Consider the following 18,912-nt stretch of genomic DNA (forward strand, 5'->3'; position numbering starts at 1 on the left):
TCTCACTCATGAGTCTGCAGATTGACAGTGGTTGGCTGATTTAGACTGAGTTCAGATGAGCAGTTCTGTGTCAAGCTGCAGGTTCAGCTGGGCTTGGCTGCTTAGAAAGGACAGGTTCAGGTCTACTTATGACTGTTTATTCTGGGACCCAGGCTGCAGGTACAGCTCTTCTTATGTGATGGCAGAGGCACAAGAGACACATGTATATTTCATGTCTCTGTTTACATCATGTCTGCTAACATCCCACTGACCAAAGCAAGTCAAATGATTGAGTTCAAAGTCAACGGGTGGGGAGGTGTACTCATCCCATGGATTTGGGAGAAGGAAGTAGATATTTTTGAACAGGAATCTAATCTATCACATCAATCGAAGTATATCATTTCTGTGCTAAAGACCTGACATTCATCTGTTACCTTCCTGGCAAATGTTTCTACTAAGTCTCCCCCACTAAACTTCTAGAAATCATCAAATGCTCTCTCTAGGGAATATTGAATCACATCTTTACTGGAGTGAAGGAGATAAATGGTGTTATTTGACTTGAAGAGGTATGGGTCCATGGTTAGAATGTGCAGGGAAATCGTGTCACGTTGATGGGTTAGGAATCCCACAAATTACCCAGCGGATCCTCCAATGAAAAAAATGTTCTAAAGAACCCAGAGTGTCAAGGAAGGTGAAGAGAGGCATTTTGATCATATGGTGGAAACTGTTAACAGAGACAGTTTTAGTTCCTTGTTTTATTCATTCATTCATTCAATAAATATTTATCGACTCTCTACTATGGGCCAGGCACTGTGCCGAGGGCACGTGGAGAGCAAAACAGCTGACATACCTAAGACTGTGCAGTACCGTAAAAGAAAGACAGTGCTGCGATAGAGAATAATGACTGTGGGAGGGGAAAGGGCAACTTAGATTGAGTTGTTGGGGAGGCCTCACTAAAGAGGTAGCATTTAGGCTGAGACCTGAAGATAAAGATTAGTCATGTGAAGAACTAGAGAAATCACATACTCAAAAGGTACAGATCAGAGTTTATTGCCTATAACATTGATGAGAAAAGTTAAAGGACCAAACGACATTATTGATGGATGTCAATTTAACTGTTTAGAGAAAGACACCATGAGAAAGACGCCTATGGTATATAAAAAGGGAAACAAAAGGGATACAGTAGCTCTTTGTCCTGTCCTTACCCAGCATCATACCCTCCACTGAAAGGTGCCAAAGTATACTGTACTTAGCAACAAAAGATTGATTGATGTACTGCCCCAGCTCTCCTACTATGGAGCTAGCAACCCTCAGTAAGTCACTTTCCCTTGCAGATCCTCAGTTTTCTAATCAGTAAATAAAATATTGCCTAAACCGGTTTTTTCCAAGTGTATCCCTCAAGAATCTTGTTTGCCGAGATGTTAGCAGATGTTATGCACAAAAGACTGTAACACTGGCTAGAGTTAAGCAGGTTTCTTTACTGCACTGCTTCCCAGAAACTTAAAGTGTTCTCACATAGTAAGAACCTCTAAGAAGGAAACAGACTGGGCTGTGTGTTTCCAAAACTCAACTGATCAAGGAACCTCTTTCACTGGTCACATTCCAGAGATAACATTCCAAGGAACACACTTTGACACTCAGAAATGCTGCACTGGATGCTCTCCAGGTCCAGTCCAGCTCCAAAGGGTTCTGTGATGAGCAAACTCACCTCAGAGGGAGACTCTGGCTTTCTTTTTTTTTTTTAACAACATCTTTATTGGAGTATAATTGCTTTAAAATGGTGTGTTAGTTTCTGCTTTATAACAAAGTGAATCAGCTATGCATATACATATATCCCCATATCTACTCCCTCTTGGGTCTCCCTCCCACCCTCCCTATCCCATCCCTCTAGGTGGTCACAAAGCACCGAGAGGGAGACTTTGTTGGTATCAGATTTTCTCTTAAAGGATGTAATTGTACCTCAATTAACCAAAAAGAATTAAAATAAGGTTCGATCCTAGTCCTTTTTATACCAAAAGCTACTCTTCAGTCAATACTGTAATAGCAAGATTGTAGAGTGCTGTATACATGTAGAACTTAGGCTACAATTAAAAAGGAAAATAATTGTCAACCAGATAGTAAAGACAAACTTACTTTTCTACTGAAGCTTGGGAGGGATGATGTACAAAAAGAAATGGATTGAAACAGACCTATGCTGAAAACCATAAGAATGGCATATTTTCTTATTTAAAATACTTCCCTGTTGAATGTATCCTGAAATCATGCCAGAAGTTTAGGAAATAATCCATGATTAAGTGTGATTAAGTGTGAAGCATGGAACTAACTAGCTAGCCTTTTGTCTTCTTCAGGAGATCATCACCACATCAGTCATTTCAGGATTATTTATTATCTTTCCTCATTTTGTGCCATTTGGTCAGAGAAATGGTTAGCAATTCCTTTAAGCCACTTATAATTTACCATGTCGATGAGTGTGTCAGCTTTGTCATTTTGCAGGTTATTTCCCAGGTAATAGACATGCATTCATTCTATCTTTCTATGCTTCTGCCATTCTTAACAAATAAAATCCAGGGTACTAGAGCCATCCATGTGCGTCCAGATAACTGAGAACATTCATTTTGTCCCCAGACTGTGTGACCTTGAGCAAGTCCTTACCCTCACTGGACCTCAGTTTCCTCATTTACAAAATAAGTGATTTGGACTAGATATTAGCTAAAGTTCCTCCGGCTCTAAAATTCTCTGATTCTATTTTGCATTCTAATGCAAATTACTAGAAAACTATACATTTTATTAAAAAATCCCCCTTCCACCTACATACATTCTATTTTCTAAATATATTTTTTAAATTCTTAAACTAGCAAATTTTAGATACATAAAAAGAGAAGTAATTAAACCTCCTAGAACATTCAGATTTACAATTCTTTCATTAATTAATGTAATTTCAGGTGGAGACAAAATGAAATAAACAAAAGCTGGAGTGATGACAACTTAATAGCTTATAATTTTAATTGGACAGTATAAATATCAGCTTCTCTGGCTTCTCATGTGTACTTCTTCCATTTTCCCAATATCTTAGTCTCTCACTAATAATATTTTAACCAATTGCTAGTACTTATTAAGCATCTACATATGGAATGCCCATTCCTGTACTGCTTGCTGCAGAAGATTCAAATAGACTTCATCGACTTCAAAAAGCTTCAGCTGGGGTTGGGGAAGCAAAACCTAACCCCAAGAAACAGAGACTAATATCAGACAATATATAATTAGGTGCCAAATTGTGTGGTGTAAGCAAGCAGTTCTCAACCTTTTTCCCCTCTATAACATATATAATGAATAATGTTCCCTATACTTGGAATAGAGTAGGGACTCAATAAATATTTATTGAATGAATGTATGAATGAATCTATACATGCTTAAGATAATCATATTCATTTGAATAAAAGTGATTGAAAGGGATGTCCATTATAGGACTAAGCCACTTGATACACACATATACAGATATGCATATCTGTATATCCATATATATATAATCCCTCCCCAAATAAGTTATTATTATTATTACCAAATTAAAACACGTTTCACCATTGGTATTGCAATAACATGGTTGAGAACACTCGGCAGAGACTGTAGGTCCCATAAGAGCTCAGAGAAGACAGAGATTACGATGGAATGAAGTAGTTCCCAAGTGCCTTCATGGAGGCAAAGGAAAAAAGGACTTCTTGAAAATGGGTAGAAAGGATAGACAATAGGGAGTGAGGAGGGGAGCACAGACATGAGGTGAGCCGGAAGCAGTGAGGATGCAGACCTGAAGTGGAAGACCTCTGTTAGGGAGCAAAAGGAGACAGGTTTGGATCACTAAGGTAGGACCAGTTGACGGCAGGCCATAAAAACCAGGCCGAGGCACTCAGAGTTGATCCCAATGGCAACAGGGAGCTATTGGAGAGACTCATACAAAGGCCTGCAGAAAAGGGGTTTGTGAGCTCTGTGTGTATATCTATGTACGAATGTAAAAGAGACAGGGTGAAAAAGATGAGCAGGGCAAGATTTATCTTTTTTATAGACCTTTTCTAAAGGGGTGGCAACTGAAGCCTGGCATTTTAATACCATTTTATGAGGCTTCATACATTTTAATTAATGTTAAACTGATTTATACCCCAAGGGGTTATACACAAATGGCACAATCAAATATAATAAAGGAAGACACATGTGCACAGGTTTGCATGTGTCTATACGTATTTATAGACAAATCCTTCAGCTACATTTGACTGTGCTTCTTTTAGGAGTGCCAGGTTCCACCCACACCCCAGTCTTCCTGGCTTCAGTCAGGAAGGCAGAATTAACCGCACACAACTTGGGGGGGTGGTTATTGCCCATTATGTGATCTAAAACAACTTGAACAGTGTAAAAACGTGCTGCTCTAAGAAGAAAAGGGAGGGGCTTCCCTGGTGGCGCAGTGGTTAAGAATCCGCCTGCCAATGCAGGGGACACGGGTTCGAGCCCTGGTCCGGGAAGACCCCACATGCCGCGGAGCAACTAAGCCCGTGCGCCACAGCTACTGAGCCTGAGCCCTAGAGCCTGCGAGCCACAGCTACTGAGCCCACATGCCACAACTACTGAAGCCCATGAGCCTAGAGCTCGTGCTCCGCAACAAGAGAAGCCACCGCAATAAGAAGCCCGCGCACTGCAACAAAGAGTAGCCCCCGCTCGCCGCAACTAGAGGAAGCACCTGCGCAGCAATGAAGACCCAACGCAGCCAAAAATAAATAAATAAAATAAATACATTTATTAAAAAAAGAAGATAAGGGAGATTAGCCACGTAGCCCACTTTGCTGGCCCCCCTGTTGTGCTTTCAACTGTAGACTGTGTTTATTTTTTTCATCCTTAAATCAAGTTTCTTAAAAGCTGGCCATGTATCTTAATGCAATCGCTTGCATTCTCCCTCTGGGAAGGAAGGAAGGAAACAGGGCTTTCCTTACCCCGTAAAGGAGAAACAGAAAATGTTATTCAGCTGGAGTGTGTGTGTGTATGTTGAGGGGTGGGGAGCAGTGACGTACAGGGGATGATAAGAGAATGAAGTTTTGGCCTTTCTCACCTTATGACCCCAACCCTAACTACACTCAGACCACCTAGATTCTACTGGGGTAGGTGGCAGAGACACTTGGCCATAAGTGCAGGAGAGGAATTAGAAGCATAAAAGAAATGAGACTTTGAATTTATAAAGCATTTTATGCTTTATATCTTTTATCCCATTTAATCTTCATCCTACTCACACATGATAGAAAGGTCAGGGATTGTTCTCTCCTTTCTTTGACAGAGGAAGAAACGGAGATAAAGAAAGCTTGAGTGACTTGCCTAAGATCTCACAGATAGGCCATATACATACTTTTAAAACAACTCTGTTGAGATATAATTCACTGCCATAAAATTCACCATTTTAAAGTATACCCTTCAGTGTTTTTTAGTATATTCACAAAATTGTGCAAGCATCACTGCTAATTCCAAAACATTTTATCATCTTAAAAAGAAACCTCATACCCATTAGCAGTGACTTTCCACCTCCTACCTCCTCCCATGCCCTGAGAAATACTACCCTACTTTCTGTCTCTGTAGATTTGTGTTTCCTAGACAATTCATATGAATGGGATCACACAATGCATGGCCTTTTGTGTCAGGTGTCTTTCCTTAATGTTCCAAGGTTCATCCATGTTGTAGCATGCATCATGTTTTTCTATGCTCAAATAATATTCATATATGTATATATAAAACACATTATTTTTTATCCATTCATCAGTTGATGGGAAACACACTTCTCAAAGATTTTGACCCTGCATAGAACCTAACTTCAGATTCTAGGTTCAGAGAATATACCTTTAAGACAGAGAGAAAAGAATCTGTGATGGTTAATTCTATGTGTCCATTTGACTGGGCCAAGGGGTACCCAGATTACACATTTTTCCAGAGTGTGTCTGTGAGGGTGTTTCCAGGTGAGATTAGCATTTGAATTGTCCTCCTCAATGTGGGTGGACATCATCCAATCTGTTGAGGGCCTGAATAGAACAAAAATGTCTAGGAAGGAAGAATTTACCCTTTTTGCCTCCTGCCTGCCTGCTGAGCTGGGACACCAGTCTTCTTCTGCCCTTGGACTGGTATTTATACCATTGACGCCCCTGGTTCTCAGGCCTTCAGACTCAGACTGGAATTACACCACCAGCATTCCTGGGCGTCAAGCGTGCAGATGGCAGATCGTGGGACTTCTCAGCCTCCATGATTGTGTGAGCCAATTCTTCATAGTAGTGAGGATACACCAGGTCCTATTAGTTCATATCAAATATTGCATATATGAACCAATAGGATATATATATGATATGTATATATCATATATATGATATATATTTCCTATAGGTTCTCTGGAGAACCCTGACTAGTACAGTATCCAAAGGAGAATGATGGTCCTAGGCCCTCAGTGGAAACATCTCTTGAGCCAAGGTTCAGATTGTGATTCTGATCTGGGGGAAAGGAAAAGCAGACAGGACTATCAGACAGTGTAAACAGATCCTTGGGTATGAAGACTGACCTAATTCTAAGCTTCACAAAGCTGTTTAGGGGTATTCAGGAGGTGCAGAGGGACACTATTAAACACCTTGACTCTAAGGAAATTGGCTCAGCACTGCAGCAGTCCTGATATAACCATATGACCAACTAAGAAGAGCTGGGAGAGACAGAGGCTAATAATCTCTACCTATTTCAAAAGAACACATCATTGAGAAAATAGTTTCTACTGGGCTCCATGGCTTCAAATAAATATTTCCATATACCCCAATATCTCTCTTTACCTTACCATGTACACTTCTCTTCTGCTCCTGTCCCTTGAGTACCTCCCACTCTCGGTTCTCAACCTGTATACGGTACACTTTACTACACCACCCATCTCACATCCATATACCCAACACCTGTCAGAGTGGGAGGGAAAGAGTTTGAATCTTGGAGCTATTCAGTAAGTTGAAGCATTCTAGCAGCAGAGGGCTGAGAGGCCGTCTGAGTTTCTGTTGGTCCTTGGGCTCTACTTTAAAGGAACTCCTACTATTTAAAGTATCCTGTATTGACAGGGTAGTCATGTTATTTCTGCGGTTTGAGAAAGACCTCTAGGGGTGAAGAATACATTTTAAAGAAATTTTTGAAAAGATTAAGACCGTCAGCAGATCCAAAAATAGGACGAGCACCTACTTCAACAGAGGCTAGTATGAATCTCTATGGCCAAACACACCCTACAAAGACGCAAATGGAATGACTGAAGTAAAGCATCTCCTGAGAGGCAAAGGACTGCAAGGAAGCTTCTAAAGGTCATTTTGTTGTCTAGGAAGCATTGAGAAAACAAAGGGAAAAATATGGTTTAAGAAAATCAAATCCCTGTAGCATAAGTGTCATTTAATGCAATGAATTCCTGAATATGTTGCAAGTAAACTAAACTCTTGGAAAGTAAACTCCACCTTCTTCACTTAACTCTCCAAAATGTTTTCTCCTCATTTAATTTTTTAAAAATATTTATTTATGTATTTGGTTGTGCCGGGTCTTAGTTGCGACAGGCGGGCTCCTTAGTTGCAGCACGTGGGCTCCTTAATTGCGGCACGTGGGCTCCTTAGTTGCGGCATGTGAACTCTTAGTTGCAGCATGCATGTGGGATCTAGCTCCCTGACCAGGGATCAAACCCGGGCCCCCTGCATTGGGAGCACAGAGTCTTAACCACTGCGCCACCAGGGAAGTCCCTCTCCTCATTTTAGATGAACTTCCATAGACATTTGGTCCTAACATTTTTGTTCTAAAGTTTTGCTGTCCACTTTGGTCTTTTTCTCAAGTGCTTATGATCTAACAACGTACAATGAGTGAAAGAAGCTCTGTATGCAAAAGAGCCCAGCATTGAAACCCATGGTAAACAAAATCACCATTTTATCATGTGAATAATCTTCCCCTAATTTGTATGTTCCCTCGGGTTGGATTAGTATAGTATAGTTTCTTAAAGGAAGACCTATCTGAGTGAGTGTAAAACTGAAGCAATAGCGTGGGGTCCTGAAAGCAAATGGTCTCCTTTTGAGGCACCCTACCCAAACATATAGGTAGACTAGAAGTAGAAATCTACGCTCATGACTTTTCCTTCCCCATCCCAGCAACAAGGCCTTGCTGATCCCATGTCCCTCTTACTCAGGATCCTACTCTCTGTTGCAGTAAGTAAGAAATAATGGATCTGATAAACAGATTAAACTAACCATTAATGATATATTGGTATATTTTTCTGTGACAAAGTTTTCACCCAGTTTAAATACATATTTCCTTGGCAAGAGCCTTAGGATGGGATGTTTAGGATGCAAACATGATGATGGGGATCTCCTCAGGCAGACTGATGAGGGAAAGCCCTTTAGACTGAGAAGGACTCCTGACGCCCCTTACACCACCTATCAATTCTACCTAATGTATAAAGCCAATCTTGCTCACAGATTGCAGTGTTCCCCAAATTCAGCCATTCATATCTAACTTCACAAGTCTTTCCATACGTGAATTGCCAGTACTATGATTTTCTGTGCATTATGTATCAGCAGTACTATTATTTACTCAATATTTTCTTTAAATTAACTTTTATTCAAATATCTACCGTAGTCTCATTCTATGCTAGAATATCTATAAAATCGTGGGTCTTTGTGCTAGCCATATGAAATCTTTTAGGTAGTGCACAGATGAACATTTTTATTTCAATATTTATGGATTTATTACAAAATAATCCACAATTGCCCAAATAATCAAAAAATCCAGATAAAAATGTTCATCTGTGTACTACCTAAAAGAATATATTACTAGTGGCACATATACCATACTTCGGGAAACTCGAAATTAGTCCAGTCCAATCAATTTGAAAATCATGAGATTTCATCAAAGATAAAGATGCAAATGCCAAAAAATGTATACAGTTCAGAAAGATCTTAAAGGCTTTTCTCCATGCACAGCATCAGCAGGAGTGACACTGCACAACCAGGTCCTGATATTCTACAGCAAAATGTCAGCAATGATTGACCAGGCTTCTCTGAAGATGCCAGAGCCCCCAACCGCTGAGGGTTAGTCAAGTGTGCCCTGTGTCAAACTCAAACTCCAGCTCATATAATAAAGTTTACATTAAAAGTCAAGGTTTTGATGAATGTCACACTTGGAAGCCAATTAAATGGGCTAAAAGGAAGACACAATTTCCCATTGTCTAATTGACTTGTAGCACCTTCAAAGTAATAAATTTGTCACATTGAATTATTAATGAGAAACGAATATTTGATTTGCTGCCTTGAATGGAAAATAGTTTATTATCGGATAGCACTGTTCCTGCCAATTAACGTCTGGCATTAGGAGAGTTTAGAGACAATATGACTGAAAACTGTATTTTTCTTCATTACTATATTTCCCATACCATACACCTCTTTAAAACAAAACCTTATGATCATTTTAACGGGCAGAAATGGTACCTTCTATTTGGAGCTTAATTTTGCATTAATTTTCATTGTCGTAGACTTAAGGTTTCTGCAATATTTTCAAATGCTCAAACGTAGGCTTGTAGTTAGGAAGAGGCGTTCTTCAGACCTTATTATTATTTTTTCCACATTTTCTTTAAATCAAGTCCTTTGTTTACTTTTTACACCTCCTAAGCTATAATATCCATGAAACCATGGGGTTTTTCTGCTGTGTATCAAGCTACACATGTGCTATTAAAATATAAAATATTGACCTGTGTACCAAATATAATTGTCAGTTACGCACTTTGGGTGACACTGCACGTACCATGTTTTTAGAAACACTGCATTAAAAAACACGTATTAAAGTGGGTTCTTGAGAAAATAAGGGAGGAAGAAAGTATGTAATATACAAAATAAAAATTTCAAAACATATCCTTTTGGGGGAGAGACTTGGGACCTATTGAATTTGTTACTCTTTTATTAAGAAATCCTCTACCCTGTATAGCACAGGGAACTCTACTCAATATTCTGTAATAACCTATATGGGAAAAGAACCTGAAAAAGAATGGATATACGTATATGTACAACTGATTCACTTTGCTGTACACCTGAAACTAACACAACATTGTAAGTCAACTATACTCCAATAAAAATTTTTTTTAAAAAGTATAATTCTCCTGTACCCATTTCATCCTACCCAAAATATGGTTTATTCCTTTTCAGAAGTTTTTTAAAAAATAAATTTATAAAGATAAATAAAAGAAATCCACTACCACCACCCCATCTCACTCCACCAAACCCTGTTTTCTGCTTTTTTTTTTTAAGCTGTGCATATTCTTCCCTCTTAGAGCCTTCCCTGACTCCCCCAATCAGTTCTGATCTTGTTTTCCTCTGAAATTCCATAATATTGTGTACTCCTTTCAAGGCCCTTATCCTATTCTGACATCAGCTGTAGTTACGTTTGCACTGGACCTATTTCTCTCATAGGTGCTCAATAAATATTCTTTGAGTTGAAAGAGTAGAGCACAAACCAGGATACTTTGCCAAGTCTAGCTAACCTCACAAACTTTCGTTTATTGGGAATCTTGAATGGCAATTAACTGAGCACCAAGACTGTGTCCAGACACAGATCATGATGATGAAGTTATAGGAGGGTTGGGTGAACATACAGAGATGCTGTGTGTCTTGTGTTGGATGCTGAGAGTCTCATTTCAGCTTCTGTTATAAGTGGCAGCGTGTAGCTTTTTGCAATGCTCTTTCCATAAGCCTGCCTACTGGGGCAACATGTCTTATTTGATGGGTTCAGCAAGTAGCAAGTAGGTTTTTTTTTACATAAGCCACATTTCTTGATCACGTCTGTGCTGTATTCATTATGCTCACTCCCTCGACATCAATAAGTCAGTTTTGAAGAGCATCTGATGCTTTACAGGGTATTATAGAAAGCCCTCTTTCTGAATAATGCAGTTTTTCTCATTGTCTCTGATTACGTACAGCTCTTCAATGGAAAATAGGATATTATATTTTTTTGAAGATTTGTTCCTCAACCCTGTTTCCTAAACCTAAGGTCCAAAAGCAGAAAAGAATAACATGTATCTAGAATAATTACGTCTAGGTATAATCTCAGTATTTTTAAATATGCAGAATCAGGAGAGCTATTTCATGCCCCTTTTCCTGCCTTGGCAAAGGACTAATATAGGGTGATATATAATGAGTATCATTTGCTGTACAAGCAGACACATCATACTCACTCTAGCAGATAGGCAATGCCAAGATGACATTTATTCTACCCCAAGGAAGGTGGAAGAGGAGTTCTGGAATTGGTGCCTGCATACAGGGTACAGAAGTCCAGTTACCCAAATGATCATATCCGCTGCTCCTCCTACCATTACAGGCACTAATGGGTTATTTGTCCCCCCACTGATTTATTTTTTATGTTTGGTAAAGGAGTCAAGATACCTTATAATTAAAGATATGACAGGAGAGAGAGAACGAGAAAAACATGAACCATTAACTAGACTAATGGAGCCAAATTTTTGTAATAAAGAGAAGAAAGAGATATTTGTGAAAGAAAATATAATTAATTAATATGACTATATGATTAATGATAGGCACAGTGGTTGTGTAAAAAAACTGTTCTGAGCTTCCTGGCAGCCAGTGCAAGAGTGGTGTGGAGTGATTATGCAACACTCATTATCTAATAACAAGGCAAATCAGATAAAGTAACTTTGTCCTAACACTGATTTCTAAGAATTTTTTTGGATGAATCATTTTGTAGAAAAAATTAACAGCATAATTTAATCTATCAAACCTTTATTCAACTAGAGGCCTGACATTAAAAAGCAAATAAGACCCAATCACAGACCTTGAGACACCAACAGTAAAATTAGTGCTGTATAAATGTGTGAATATATGCATATATATTTATATGTAGATATAAATATGATTCAGTGTACTTGAAGTAGGTTCCTAAAGGGGAGGGTTCTAAAGAGAAATTCTCTTACTGCTTATTTTTCGGTAGAGCCAGTGAGGGATATAGCAATCTAGTGCAATGGTCCTCAAAGTGTGGACCCCAAACCAGCAGCATCTGAATCACCTGGGAACTTGTTAGAAACGCAAAATTCTGGCACCCACTCCAGACGTACTGAATCTGAAACTCTGGGGCTGGGGCCCAGCCATCTGCGTTTTAACAAACCCTCCAGTTGACTGTGGAGCACTCTAACATTAGGGGACCACAGACTTAGTAGTACCCACCCCTAATCTTTATCACCCTCCTTGGGATCCAGATATGAACTCTTTCTCCCCAGCTGGGGAACCAGATTGCCTAGGTGTTCTGACATGTTTGGACTTTCAATCCCTGCTCCTACTCCAGAATGCTTCCTAAAGCACAGGACAAAAACATATATATTCTAAAATAAATTTCCTCGAGCCCACTCAATGCTTTACACGTGTCAAAACTTCAGAACTACCTGGGATAATAAACTCAATCTCAAAAGTAAATTTGATCTCTTTTGTAGATAAAATGTAGCTAGAGATCAAACAATGTAAATGATTCTAGCAATAGTATAACAAATTTTGGGAATTTCTTTAGACTTTAAAATAAACTGCCAAACAAATTATTCTATAAGTGAGGACCACAGAAATACAGTAATCTCTCATATTTCACTCAACTCGAGATCACTTTTCCAGAAACCTTATTTATCTGCAATAAGGTGGAAATAAAGGAAAATAAGCAAAAACAAAGCTAAATTAAATAATAAACAAAAAACAAGTTTCAAAGAAGCAAAAGTAGATTATCATGACGTCTATGTTCTAATGTGGTTTAATTTAATCAGAGGGTAATTTCTCAAGCTGATATTCAGATACCATTTTTATTTTAGACATCGCTTTAATAATTATGATTTAGTGGGACTGTTTATTGATTGACAGCAGCAGGAAATTCACCTGGGGGACAGAGAAGACCAAGGAGAAGGTAATGAACTCCCCAACACCAGCACCAGAGGACATGCCACGTCTTCCAGCCATAAATACCGTCCAACCCATATAAGTCTAAGTCAAATCACCAAAATTTGCCCGTCAGCTTTGTAGTCAATTGCTGACTGGTCGATGGACTTAAGTTCCTTGCTTTTTCACCTTTTTAGTTTTAGTTTGTATTTTGCCTTCATAACAGCATTTTGAGGAATGTTCAATTTATTTCTGCCTTAGCTCCCTCCAGCTACAGCTGGAGAATGAGAGGCAGAAAGAAAGAGGGAGACTGAGGGTGTAAGGAGAATGCATTCATGGGAATATGCTGTTGTAAAAAGGAAGTCTTGTTAACATTTTTTCAAGAGCATCTTAACATGGTTACATTCACAAGAATTCTTCATACTCAAGAGCATAGTCAAGAATGCATCCAAAGATATATTTAAGAACATATGTTAAATATAGTCACTATATTCAAGGAGCTATTGAAGACTATATTAAGAATTTATTCAAGAACATACTCAGAAGTATATTCAAGGATATATTCAAAAATGTATTAACTATACTTAAAATGTATAAAAGAATATATTCTTCATAAAGATATTTTCTTCAAAAATATTCTCTTTATATGTGAGTTCTTTTTAATATATTCAATGACTTATCAAACAATTATACTTTCCTTGTTCATATACTCTTCCTATTTGTGACACTGCATGTTCAAAAAGGAAAGTAAAACCAAATTATGCCTAATATTTGTTTACTTTCCTTCTTTGGCATAGTCCAACTTATACTGACTCAATTTAAGCAAAGATAGATGCTCACAAGGCAACAGAAAGCTAAGCTTTCTTTACCTCCTATCAAGAGAAAACCACATGAGAAGATGCTCAACATCATTAATCAGGAAAATGCAAATCAAAATCACAAAGAGATATTACCTCACACCTGTTAGAATGGCAATTACCAAAAGACAAGAGACAACGAGTATTAGTGAGGAAACCACAAAACATCACACTACATGTACAGCACAATATAAAGACATTATCTGACCATATACAGTAGAATTCCATGGCACTGAATGTCACTAATACTATAAATCAATATCCTGATAATAAATATCAACATGAAAATGTTCATTTTTTTTTTTGCTATTGAGTTGTGTGAGTGCCTTATATATTTTAGTTATTAACCACTTATCAGATTGCTGGTAAATATTTTCTCAGCTTTTTAGTATGATGTGGGTGAGGAGATCTAGAAACCTTGTCGAATGGAAAGGAATTGAAAGTACTAGGAAAGTTTAACCTGGACAAGAAAAATCTTGGATGTACATGCAAACAGCCTTCAAATACATGAAAGGACTGGCAAGAAGTTGATGGGTAGATTTACAATGTGTCACTCAGGAAAGCTAATAAGGGGTTGAAGTTGCAGAACAGTAGGTTTTGTCTCCACTGTGGAGAACTTTCTGTGAGAGCTATCCAGCAGTGGAGTCCGTGCCCTAGATGATAAGAAGCTGTCCCTGGAAGTGGGCAAACAGGACAACACAACATCGTAAGTCTCTCACAACTCGGAGGTTCTGAGTCTAAGTTGTTCAACAAAGGTATGCGTAAAACCAAGTGGGAAGCTTCCTTAGCTTAAAAAAGGTTTCCTTAACCAGACAGGTGCCTACTTATTCAATAAACACAAACACAGAGGAGATATTCTGGGGCAGGGGGAAATCGATACTTTTAAAGATAAAACCCATCAATGTTACTTATGTCAAATGCCTAGAGTAAATTAAGTTTACAACTTCAGCAGACTGTCATGTGAAAGTGTGGCAGCGACTAACAAATTGCATTACCATAGTACTACATCACTCACAAAAGTATTATTGATAGTGACAGAGGGATATTGAATTTAAATTATTCATTTTTATTGATCGAACAGCACATCTTAACTAGGAAACAAGACGAGCTGAGATGTTAGACTTGGATTTTACCTCCTACTGAGGATGACCCCCCCAAAAAAAGAATATGTGTATATGAAGTTGAGCCCTGTAATAAGCATTAATTAACTCAAGTTTCCTCTGGATACTCTTGTACCTTTGTCTTCTCTGTCCATGCCCACCTAGGCGGGGACCTAGGTACCCAGAGCCCTGTGTTTCAATGCCCCCACCACCTTGAGCTCCCACCTTACCCTAGCAGCAAGCTTCATTCCTGATTTCAAAACCATGTGTTGAATACTTTTTCTGTGCTAGACACCGTGCTGGGCATCAGGGATACACAGATGAGTATGACTTTCTCTCAAGGAAGACACAAGATGATGGAGAGAAAGAGACACATAAAACTAAACAAAACAAAACAAACTGAAATAAAGTATTGTACATTTCTCCCCCACCATTCAAAATCCCCTATCCTAAGCTCTGTTATCCTCATACTTAAGGAGATTCTTAACATGTGGGGAAATCACAAAATCCACCTGAGAATTCTATATAAGCTATGGACTCTCTCCCTAGGGAAAAAAATCACAGATAATACATATGTACGTACATAAATATTTCATTAAATTTGGGGGAATTCAGAGATCCCCTGAAGCCTAAATAAGGAGCCCTAGAGTTAAAAGCCTAGAAGTTCATGATGATTAAGTAGTTACTGTTTTCCTAATTCTGAAGCATTTCATTTGTCATGGGGGAACTTCTGGAATCTAAACACATTGAGGCAAAAGAATTAAGCGACGATGGAAATTTTAGGATTCTCGAAAGGCCACCGAACTATCCCACACAGATGGCCTCAATTAAGAGATGTACTGTTTCTAGGTCTTGTTCACTGTTATGAAGTAAATAAATGCCTGTCCTCCCAAAATTCATATGTTGAAGCCCTTAGCCCCCCAGTGTGGCTATATTTGGAGATGGGCCCTTCAAGGAAGTAATCAAAGTTAAATGAGGCATAAGAGTGGGGCCCTGATCAGATAGGATTAGTGTCTTTATAAGAAAAGACACAAGAGAGCTAGGACTCTCTCACAAACACACACACGAAGAAGTCATGTGAGCACACAGCAAGAAGGCTGCCACCTACAAGCCAAGAGAAGGGCCTCAGAATGAAGCCTACCTTGCTGACACCTTAATCTTGGACTTCCCAGCCTCCAGATCTGTGCGAAATAAATGTCTGTTGTCTAAGCCACCCAGTCTGTGGTAGACTAGAAGACTAATACATCCACCAAACAAAAATTATGTCATCCAAGTTCTTTATAGCACTTTCAGACATCTGTCTGTCACCTCCAAAACCTCCCTTGTCTCACTTTTTAATTAAACAAAGACAGGAACATTAGTCCATCCCCCTCAGAAAAACAGCAACACAATTTACATCCATGAATTTTATAGTTGCAGAGATGTCGATCTTAATTGATTTGGGGTCTTTTTTAATTAAAACATGTATAGTTGTTGGTAGCGCTTGAAAATTAAGTAGCTACCGTTGGGCTCTAGGCACGGAAGTTTCTCTGCAGCTGAGGAGCAAGCAGCCCCAAGTAAACAGCAATCACCTGGCTAGCTCTGCCCACTACCCTGTTTTAGCTTAAGGCCTTGCTACTATGCAAAGTGTGGTTGATGGACCAGTAGTATCAGCGTCACCTGGGAGTTTGTAAGCAATGCAGAATCCCAGGCTCATTCCAAGCTCACTAAATCAGAATTTGTCTTTTAACAAGATACCCAAGTGATCTGTGTGAGCATGAAATTGGAAAAGTGCTGCCTTAAAGAACAGCTTAGTCCACACTGTAACAGTGCTGAGTGGACTCTCAGGTCTCAGGAACTTGGACTGTTGGGTACATAAGTTTAAGGATTAATGTGCTCCCACTGGATTAGTCTCAGCATCTAGCAGAGTGCCTGGCACCTAAGAAACTGCAATAAATATTTGTTCATTGATCCATTTAAAAATATTTGTTGAACACTTACTATGTGTGAGGCACTCTGCAAGGCCTTATGGATACACTATTGAGAAAGTCCTCGTGGGGCTTACAATCCAGTGCAGTGTTTCTCTAAGAGGTGTCACCTTACCATGTGTACCAGAATTATAGGGGGTGGGTATATGTGTCAAAAACCAAATTCCTGGGACCCACCACAGATCAGCTGAATCAAATCCGAATGACTATGGCCCCCGGAGTCAGCATTTTAACAGGCACCTCAGGTGACTTAGTGGATGTTGGAAGATCAACGAATAAAGTCATTCATTCACCAGTTTACTGAGCCCCTAGTATGTGCTAGGCATCGTTTTAGGCACTGGGGATATAGCTGTGACCAAAATTCCCTGCTTTCATGGAGTGCACATTCTAAATGGAGACAGAAAATAAACAAACACATATGTCAACTAGTGATCAGTGCTATGAAGAATACTAAAGCCAGGGCTAGGCGATGGGGGTGCTATCTCAGAGCGGGTGGTCCAGAAAGGCCTCTCTAGAAAGGTGATGCATGAGCCAAGATTTTAATGAAGTGATGGAATGAGCCAGGCAGATATCTGGGGAAGAATTTTCCAGGCAGAAGGGACATTATGGGCAAAGACCCTGTGGGGGGAGAGTGGCTGACCTGTTCAAAAATAAAAAAGAGGCCAGTGAATGGGATGGTGGGAAAATGATCGGATAAGAGTCAGAGAGGTAATACAGGTGTGGGAGTATGGACAAGTCCTGTTGGGCTTTGCAGCCCATTCTAAGGATGTTGGCTTTTACACTCTGAGAAATAGGGATCCACTGGAGAATTTTACTCAGAGAAGCACAATGATATGATTTATGTTACTATACGGTTTACTCTGGTTGCTGTGTAGAGTACAGACTGTAGGGGTGTATTACTTAGGGTAATGCTAGGCTGCTGTATCAAAAAGACTCAACCTTATGGTAACTTAAAGAACAAAGGAATTTGTTTCTCTCAGAATAGCCTTAATGTGAATACTTCAGGTCCATAGGACAAGTCTATTGCTCATGGTAATTCATAGGCCCAGATCCTTTCCAAGTTGTTGCTCTGCCATCAACTAGGGCCTTGTCATAGTCTGCAAGGTCAAAGCCAGATTGTCAGATATCCAGCTTCCAGCAGACAGAAAAAGAGGATGAGGGTTTAGAGGAGGCAAGCCCAAATGTCACAAGCCCCTGACTCAGAAATGGCATGTGTCACTTCTGCTAACATTCCATTGATGAGAACTTTGTCACATACCCACAGCTAACTGCAAGCAACGTTGGGTTATGTGGTCCAGCAGGACAGCTGTGCATTCAGCTGTATTTCTTCGGCTATATAGGAAGAGTCAAATGGGTTTTAACGAAAAGCTAGTAGTGTCTGCCATAAAGGGCAAAGGCAAAAGAAGGGAGATGTTGCAGTCATCCAAATGAAAGATGATGGTGGCCTGGACTAAGGTGGTGGCAGTGGAGGTGGGGAGGAGTGGCTGGCTTATGCATATACAGTCCACCCTTGAACAACATGAGAGTTAGGGGTGTCAACCCTCCGCGCTGACAAAAATCTGAGTATAACTTATAGTCCACCTTCTGAACCCACAGTTCCTCTGAATCCAAGGCTCTGCATCTGTGGCTTCAACCAACCATGGATCGTGTAGTACTGTAGTATTTACTATTGAAAATTATCTGCATGTAAGTGGACCCACGCAGTTCAAACACACACTGTTCAAAGGTCAAGTGTACTATATTTTGAAGGACTGGCTAATAGAATGGATATGGTTGCAAACGTCAAGGATGCCTCCAAGAATTTTGACCTGAATGACTTGAAAAAACGAGTTGAATGATTGATCAGATGAAAAATATTCCACCCGAACCAGACATTTCTCTCTCCTCCCCATCTTCCTAAACCCAACACTAGTGTGAATAGGACTCAAGTCTTTCCTTGAAAGCCAGATTTTAAATTTCAATTCTACTAATTTCTGTGTGTATGTTCTTAAGCAAATAATTTCATTCCATTGGGTCTTAGCTTCCTCTTCTATAAAAGAGAAATAATAGTAGTGTCTACCTGATAAATTTACTGTGGAGATTAAAT

Source organism: Eubalaena glacialis, chromosome X (assembly GCF_028564815.1).
Source record: "Eubalaena glacialis isolate mEubGla1 chromosome X, mEubGla1.1.hap2.+ XY, whole genome shotgun sequence".
Lineage (NCBI taxonomy): Eukaryota > Metazoa > Chordata > Mammalia > Artiodactyla > Balaenidae > Eubalaena > Eubalaena glacialis.